Below are 8,276 nucleotides of genomic sequence, written 5' to 3' on the forward strand. Positions count from 1 at the left end.
ACCAAAGAGGACCTCTGGGAAACCCTCTGGAGGGGCAAACACTATTAGAAGAATGATGACTGGTACTCTTCCCAGAGAGAAACTCCAAGTGGTGTACCCCGCCTGGTTCTCCCACCAGGATTTACATATGGCCGAGCCTGAAGCTGGAGGACAGTGACTCAGGTTCTTTCCAAGGATGCAAGTTGTCAGGCCAAGGCCCTTTGGGCCCCAGTGTATCTACTCTGCCTTTTACCATTCTTTGGCATGCCAAATTCTATGAGGGCACAGGATAGATAACTAGAGGATGCTGTTCAGGAGAAGCTGGGCTCAGCGTAAGTCCCAGCACACAGAGGACTGGTCATGGGGATGGATCACCGTTCAACGTATTGGACCCCTGCTCCTCCACGAGTGGTCCCTGGACCAGCAGCGTGGCATCAGCTGTGAGCTCGTTAGGAGTGCAGGACCTCCGGTCTCGCTTTAGACCTACTGATTCAGAAATTACATTTTAAACAAGATCCTCAGGTGATTCAGATGTACATGTTACAGTTTGAGAAGCATAGTGTTAAAGCTTTCAATGTGGGGAACCCAGGAAAACACTAGTTCTGCTTTGTTAATGGTGATCTGGGTGTGAGTGTGGATATATGTGTGTGTGCGTGTGTGCGTGTGTGTGCGTGTGTACATGCGTGTGTGTGTGTGTGCGTGTGTGTGTGTGTGTGTGCGTGTGTGTGTGTAATCTAAATGGCCTTGTGCCCCCTAGTGTTCTCTTCATTACACATCATTTGGGGCTGCACTCCAGCATCCCAGGAAATGTCTCCCGGCCACTGCCTGGCATTCTGAAGCCATGAAATTTGTCCTGGGGTCTCTGCTTGTCATCTCATTATCCTGTCCCTGATGCTTAATATAATAAGCGCCACATAATTCCATCCTTGCATTTCCTCATTCTGCCTGTGTTCCACAAGCTCCACGTTGGCCCTCCCACATTCGTCTTGTGGGGTTTAGTAACAAACACCCAATTCTCTGCTAGATTACTCCGTGCCCAGCTGGAAGCTTTTGGCCGGGGAAAAAGTGGGTCAGTAAGAAAGTGGTCTGTGTTCTTTGATCTTTCTGAAAGGCTCAGGAGAAGAGACATTGCTTCATTCGGTCCTCAGAGCAGAGGCTGAGGGTTCTGCCTGGACACTTCTGGGCGTGCGTGTTTTGGCTGAGACTGGAATGCGATGCTGGCATTTTTTGCTCAAGGCCTCGCTGCACTTACCAGGCCTGTTGAGAAGCCTCTTGCCTGGAAAGGAACAAGCAGTGAGGAGCTGGCAGAGCACAAAGCTCAACTTTAATATCCTTATTGAGGATCCTTTATGGGTCTTTATTTATGTACTCTTCTGTCCCTGGTTTTGACTTTTGGGCCCTTCATCACCATTAACATGGTAGGTATTAATTTTTAGTCTAATTTAGTTCAGATAAGATTCCAAAGTGCTTCATTATAATTACTCCCTGGCCAATGCCTTCAGCTCCTTGCTTCTCTCTTCCTCCATCAGTCACCTTGGCACGATCCTAACCCTGAATAAAACCCACCATTGCCTTTTCCGCTCCTTCCCATGAACAGCTGAACATTGTAGAAAATCACACAACCAGACTGACTGGTTTTCCTTTAATTGTCACAGGCAACGTGCAGGCACACTCAGCGCTGCCCAGCAGCTCCAGGATTCACCAACTTGCTCTCTCACACAGTGCGGTAACAGTCTCGTACTTCCACTTCTGTGCCCAAACCTCAGCCCTCAAGAGATACTCTTACCTTCATTGAGAAAATAGAAGCCATTGGACCAGAGACCTTGTCTTTTTCGTGGTTAAAGTCACCAACTTCTCTGCATCTGCACCCATCTTTTCTTTTCTTCCTGCGATGCCAGAGGAATTCTTTCTCCTCCTACGAAAGTGTGTTGACCTAATGGGAGCACATCTCTTCTAACCTTCTTAAGCTTACTTGGGTTATTTCTTCTCTCCTGCAAAACCAGCCTCTGCTGTATCTGCTGGATGATTTTCACTGCAAATGAAAAGACAAAAAGCACTGGTAGACTAAAGGCTCCAAAACGTCTCCCTCCTGCCCACAGTCTGGAGCCGGACACCTGAGTGGGCATCATGTTAGTAGGTTCACATCCTTAAACTTCCCTTATAAAGCCTCATTGTAGAGAGCACTTCTGAAATGACTGTTTATCTAATTTCACAGATTATTTAGACAAAAGGTACATAGGTGTTAGCCTGCACATCGGAGACTTCTCTTTGCAAATGTTTTTCTTCCCTTTAAAAATAAAGCTAAATGTGTTCATGTTGTGTTTGGCTCAGAATCCTCTTAAACACCATCCTGCTGTGAAGCACGCCAGGGGGCTATTCACTGGAGCTATGTTTAGCTTTCTCCTTTTGTCTAGGCAACCAATCAGACAGGTTTATCTTCTCTTTGCAGATGCTTGGTTTTAAAGAGCATTTCATTCATGAATTTTGAAGGAAGGCTAAGAAAAATTGGAACCGTTGTAAGTTATGGAATTTAGCCATTAGACACCTGTAACAGACTGTGTAGGAATGGGCAGCATTCTTTGGTGGATGATTTTGGAACTGGCAGTCTCTGCTGGGTGCATTGAATCTGGTCAGAGAGATGGGGCCAGGATGAGTTCTTTCCAGAATTTAGGCTCAACCAGATTTTATCTGTGGCTCTCTGGGGGTCAGCAAGTAAGAAGCTGGCTTCTGTCTCCCTGACCACCTAGTGGGTCCAGGATATAAACCCACCAGGAGTGGGCCGTGTGGGTTGTGATGTTTTCCACTTACTCTAAATAAGAATGCTGGAGGAATGGGAGAACTGTACAGTGAGGTTCTCACAGAGTGACTGAACGGGCTGGACAATGAAGGGCAAATGGATGTGAATAAAACCTGGAACGAATACAGCCAGAACCCCGTCCCCGCTCCATTCTTCAAGTGGATGGCTGATAGGAGAGGTAAGGTTGGGGCAGATATTAACTCTTTTTTTTTTTTTTTTTAAAGGCATATATCAAGAAAGCAGAAGAGAGGTTATATACAACCAAGTCTGACAAAATTAAAAAATGGGGTTGCCAATGAAATTCATGGCATTTCCACTGCATAAACCACCTCACTCACACAAGCAGACCTCTGGGTTAAAAATATGACCAAAAGGAAGTTCAAGAGCAGTGCTGGCTTTGAGTTAGCTTTCTCCACCCCCCTCTACCCCTACACCTCCGTTTTAAAATATTCTCTATTTTAATAAACTGATCTTGTAACACCAATTCCTTGCCATGTAAGTGTAGTGAATTTAAAAATACTATAATATCCCAAAGTCATATGTGGAATGGTGGTTTTTCAGTGATTGATTTGTGGGTATGTAGGTGTAACTTTTGCTCACTTACTACAAATCAGCCTTTAGGCCAAGCAAGTCAATGGAAGTATGAACAAAGTACACTCAGTTTGAATGGAAAGTCCTTTTAAAAGTCTTGTACCCTGAAATTATAGCAAGAGGTCTTCTCTCATTTCAGGTAAATGAGATTATAGATACATCTGCATTAGTCTATGAATTTTGCCTAACCAATTAGTAGTCACCGGGCACAGTGGTACAAATGTCAGCTACCTGGGACTGTAAACTATGACAACCCTACTGCTCTAGCTGGACAGCGTAGAACCATTATGTTAAAAATTTATAATTAGAGCAGGGTCTTATATTCACTGTTTTGCCATTGGGTATGTAGACAAAGCCCAATGACTCCAAGTTATTCTACCCAGATCATTCACCGGGTAGATGAGTCAATGTATTCATCATTCAGAAAATACTTATGCAATGCTAATTATGTACAAGGCATTATGCGAGTACAAAGGACTGCAAGTCATGGCCTTAGTGTTTATTTACAGACTTAATTTTGTTAGAGCAGTTTTAGGTTCACAACAAAATGGAGGGGAAGGTACCGATCCTTCCCATATGCTCCTTTCCCCCATGTGTGCATGGCCTCCCCCATCATCAACGTCCCCCACCAAATGGTACATTTGTTACAACTGATGAAGCTACAGTAACACAACATAATCAACCGAAGTCCATAGTTTATAATTAGGGCTCACTCTTGGTGTTGTACGTTCTATGTGTTTGGATGAATGTCTAATGCCATGTATCCATCATTATAATATCATACAGAGTGTTTTCGCTGTCCTAAAAATCCTCTGTGCTTTGTCTAACCATCTCTCCCTCCCCCCACCCCTGGCAACCACTGATCTTTTTACTGGCTCCATAGTTTTGCCTTTTCCAGAATGCCATATGGTTGGAATCATACAGTATGTAGTCTTTTCAAATTGGTTTCTTTCACTTAGTAATATGCATGTAAGCTTCCCCCATGTCTTTTCATGGCTTGGTAGCTCATTTCTTTTTAACCCTGAAAAACAAACTGTTGCCTGGTGGTACCATATTTATCCATTCACTTACTGAAGGACAACTTGGTACTTTCAAGTTTTGGCAATTATGAATAAAGCTGTTATAAACATCCGTGTGCGGGCTTTTGTGTGGACACATTTTCAACCCCTTTGGGTAAATACCAAGGAGTGCAATTGCTGGATTGTATAGTAAGGGTATGTTTAGTTTTGTAAGAAAATGTCAAGCTATCTTCCAAAGCGACTGTACCATGCTGCATTTCCACTAGCAGTGAACGAGAGCTCCTCTCACTCCACACCCTTGCCAGCATTTGGTGTTGTGAGGGTTCCAGATTTTGGCCATTCTCATAGATGTGTAGTGGTATCTCATTGTTGTTCTAATTTGCATTTCCCTGATGACATATGATGTGGAGCATCTTTGTATATGTTTATTTGCTATCTCTATATCTTCTTTTAAGAGGTATCTCTTAAGATCTTTGGCCCACCTCTTAATCAGGTCGTTCATTTTCTCACTGCTGAGCTTTAGGAGTTCTCTGTATGTCTTGGCTAACAGTCCTTTATCATATGTGTCTTTTGCAAGTATTTTCTCCCCCGTTTGTGGCATGTCTTCTCATTCTCTTGACATTGTCTTTCACAGAGCAGAAGTTTTTAAATTTTAGCGAAGTTCAGCTGATCGATGATTTCTTTTGTGGACTGTGCTTTTGGTGCTGTAGCCTTAAAGTCACTGCCATACACGAATTAGGTTTTTAAACTGTAATTTTATTTTTAAAATATATATGCATTGGAGCATTTTTTTTCTCTACTTGGAAAAGAATGATTTTTTATACTTTCTGAAATGTGTGTGAATTAATGAGAGTGTGCTTGCAAATTTGAAAATGGTACTATTAATAGAGACTTCTATTTTGGAATAAGTATGTGTGCTTGGTCTGTGACAAGTTAAAATCAAATGAAACAAAATTCAGTTCATGGAAGTCTTAAGTCCATGTTGATACTAGAAAATTAATAATATTCCATATGATGTCCCAGTCACCAGAATCCAGAATCAGCTGTGATCAAGTTGCTAGTCACAAACTCTATAAGCTTGTATCTACTAACTTGCTGAGGTCATTTGACAAGAGGTTATCTGTGAAGAAATCACTGTTTACTATGCTAATTGCTTCTCCTTTTATATCCCTGATAAGAAATTCAAGGTACGAATAGATAATTAAGGAACAGAATGTAGAGGCTACATCTCAAAATTCCATGCGTGATCATCTAATCTTGAACTTTGGGCTAAAAGAAATAGAGTCAAAGGGTAGAGATTAGGTTACAGGGATGTTTTGGCTTCAGACGTTCTTACTCAATAATTTAATACTGGACAACACAACCCACCCAGGAGATTGTTCTGATTTATTGTTCCAATTTCTTGAACACATTTTTGCCTCATGAGTTGAGCCACAGGGGTAATAGCGCTCAGACCCCAGTCCTTGCCTGGGTTCTCATACAAAATGAACCAGTGAGTGATAAGCCTCCCTGCTTCCTCCTGTACTGGCTTGGGAAAGAAAGCCAGGAAGGAAGAAGCTCTGCTCTGTGGTCAGGGCTTGTGGGGAAAACATTACAAGTCGGGCAGCCCTGCAGCTACAGTAAGTGGTACATCCATTTCTACAGGAGTAAGATGTAGGGCTTTTTACAAACACTGCTAGATTCAATGAGCTGTTATTATTTTCTTGTATTGCTCTTTTCTGGTTTTGGAATCTATGTAACATTAACCTCAGAAAACCAGTAGGCAGGTTTTGAAAGTCTTCTTTTTTTTTTGTAACAACTTATTCTTTTCAGGAGAGACAGTCTGATGACTTTTCCAGTTTCCTTAATATTTATTACAAGCACCACTTTGGGCATTTTATATATTTCAAGGAACTTTTGCATCCCATCCAAGTTTTTCAACGTACTGTGTATTTGGTAGTTTTCCTAATATTTTGTTCCAGATTCTGTTTCATAGAGTTCTCTACAACGAGAGATCAAACGAAACTTGGACTTTTCAAGCACATGGTCTGCTTCTCTGAGTAGGGTAATTCTGTCCAGGATGTAGCCCCGGTGACTAGTCTATCATCTGACCCCGCCTGGTTTGGCCCTTCTCTGGTCCTCCCTGGCTGCCCTCTAGTTTATCTTCCCTTAGAGTTCTAAGCCCAGCTTAGGCATCCTCTTTGATGGTGCTGGCCATGGTTAACAACTAAAAGGGGTAAAAGAGAACTCTAAGGGGTACAGAGCAAAGGTAGTAGTAAATGCTTGCTTAATAGGTACAGGATTTCCTCATGGGATGATGAACTAGATCTTGGTGATGGCTGCACAACATTGTGAAGGAACTTTATTATATGAATTAATATGAATTTGTTACGGAAATGACAGGCCAGCAAGAAACAAGCACCACTCGTAGGGTTGGAATACTCAGATTTATTACCCCTGCAGGCTCAGAGGGGCTTCTGCTCGGAAGCTCTGAGAACCTCCAAGACGTGTGCATGAGGTTTTAAAAACATGAGCAGGGAATCAGCAAACCGATACTTATTAACTTAAATTTAGGAGTTAGCCCAGCGGAACTCAGATCAGTAATCCAACACTTGTTACACTTAGACTTACGAGTTAGCTTGTTAGCCCAGCCTGGCTTTTCCTTCTCAAACTCACTGAATTATGTGATTTAAAATGCTACGCCTGACACTGATATAATATTGTAAGTCAATTACATATGAATATAAAATAAAAAAAACAAAATGGTTCAGATGGTATGTCTTGTGATGTGTATTTTGCCACACAAGAAAATTAATCTCAGACTTGGGGCAAGAGCTTCCTCTGAGTTTTTAAATTCCTTGTTTACTTTTCCGTCAGTCGCAAGAGTAGTAGCTACACTTTGCATTGACCATTTCTTTTAGATTTTTTGTTGTGTACAAACATAGCTTAAAATCCACCATCTTGGCCATTTTGAAGTGCACACTCACTTTTGTCTCACAGTTCTAGGGGTTATAAGTCTGTAATCAAGGTGTTGGCCTGGTTGGTTCCTTCTGGGGCCCCTGAGGGAGAATCTATTTCATGCCTCTCTCCTAGCTTTTGATGGTTTCTGGCAGTCCTTGGCGTTTCCTGCCCTGTGGCAGCATAACTCCAGTTTCTACTTCTGCTTCCCTGTGTGCACATCTCTATTTTCTTAGAAGGACACAAGTCATTAGACTCAGTGATTTTCATTTTAACTGATTACATCTGCAAAGACCCTATTTCCAAATAAAGTCATATTCACAGGTACCAGAGGTTAGGACTTGAACATATCTTCTTGGGGAAACACAATTCAACTCACAACAGGAGCCATCACTGATATGATGGCAAAGAAAATCAACAGGGAACAGGGAAACCTACACGTTGATCTGTTTACATCTAGGTAAAAAAAAAAAAGTCCTCTTTTCCTTTTCCAGATTTGCAGTGTGCTTCAAGCGCCCTCTATTGGCAGAGTTTAACATCCAGCCAGCAGGCAACAGGGAAATGCAGTCTGCAGAGTACTTATCCTCGGGGATGATGGCCTCTGCAGCTCAGAGGCAATAAATCAATAACAGCCACAGACCAAAGTTCTGTCTGCTTTGAAGTGAGCTTTTCAAACTTTAGTTTTATCTTGACTATGGAGCTCTAAATCAGCTCTGGGGCCATGACCTGCGAAGGGAAGAGTCCAAATAGAGGAGACGCTTAGGCTAGGTCGGGTAGGAAGGCCTTGAAGTGGGAGATGGATGGTATTTTAGGCAGAGGGACTAGCATGAGCAAAAGCAGAGCATGTGAGACTCTAGGATGTCACAGAATCCTGAAAGCCAAGCTAAGGTATCTAAACTCTGAGAGTGAAGTTGGGTAAGAATAACATGACCAAATCTGTGATGTAGAAAATT

Source organism: Camelus bactrianus, chromosome 4 (genome assembly GCF_048773025.1).
Source record: "Camelus bactrianus isolate YW-2024 breed Bactrian camel chromosome 4, ASM4877302v1, whole genome shotgun sequence".
NCBI classification, from domain to species: Eukaryota; Metazoa; Chordata; class Mammalia; order Artiodactyla; family Camelidae; genus Camelus; species Camelus bactrianus.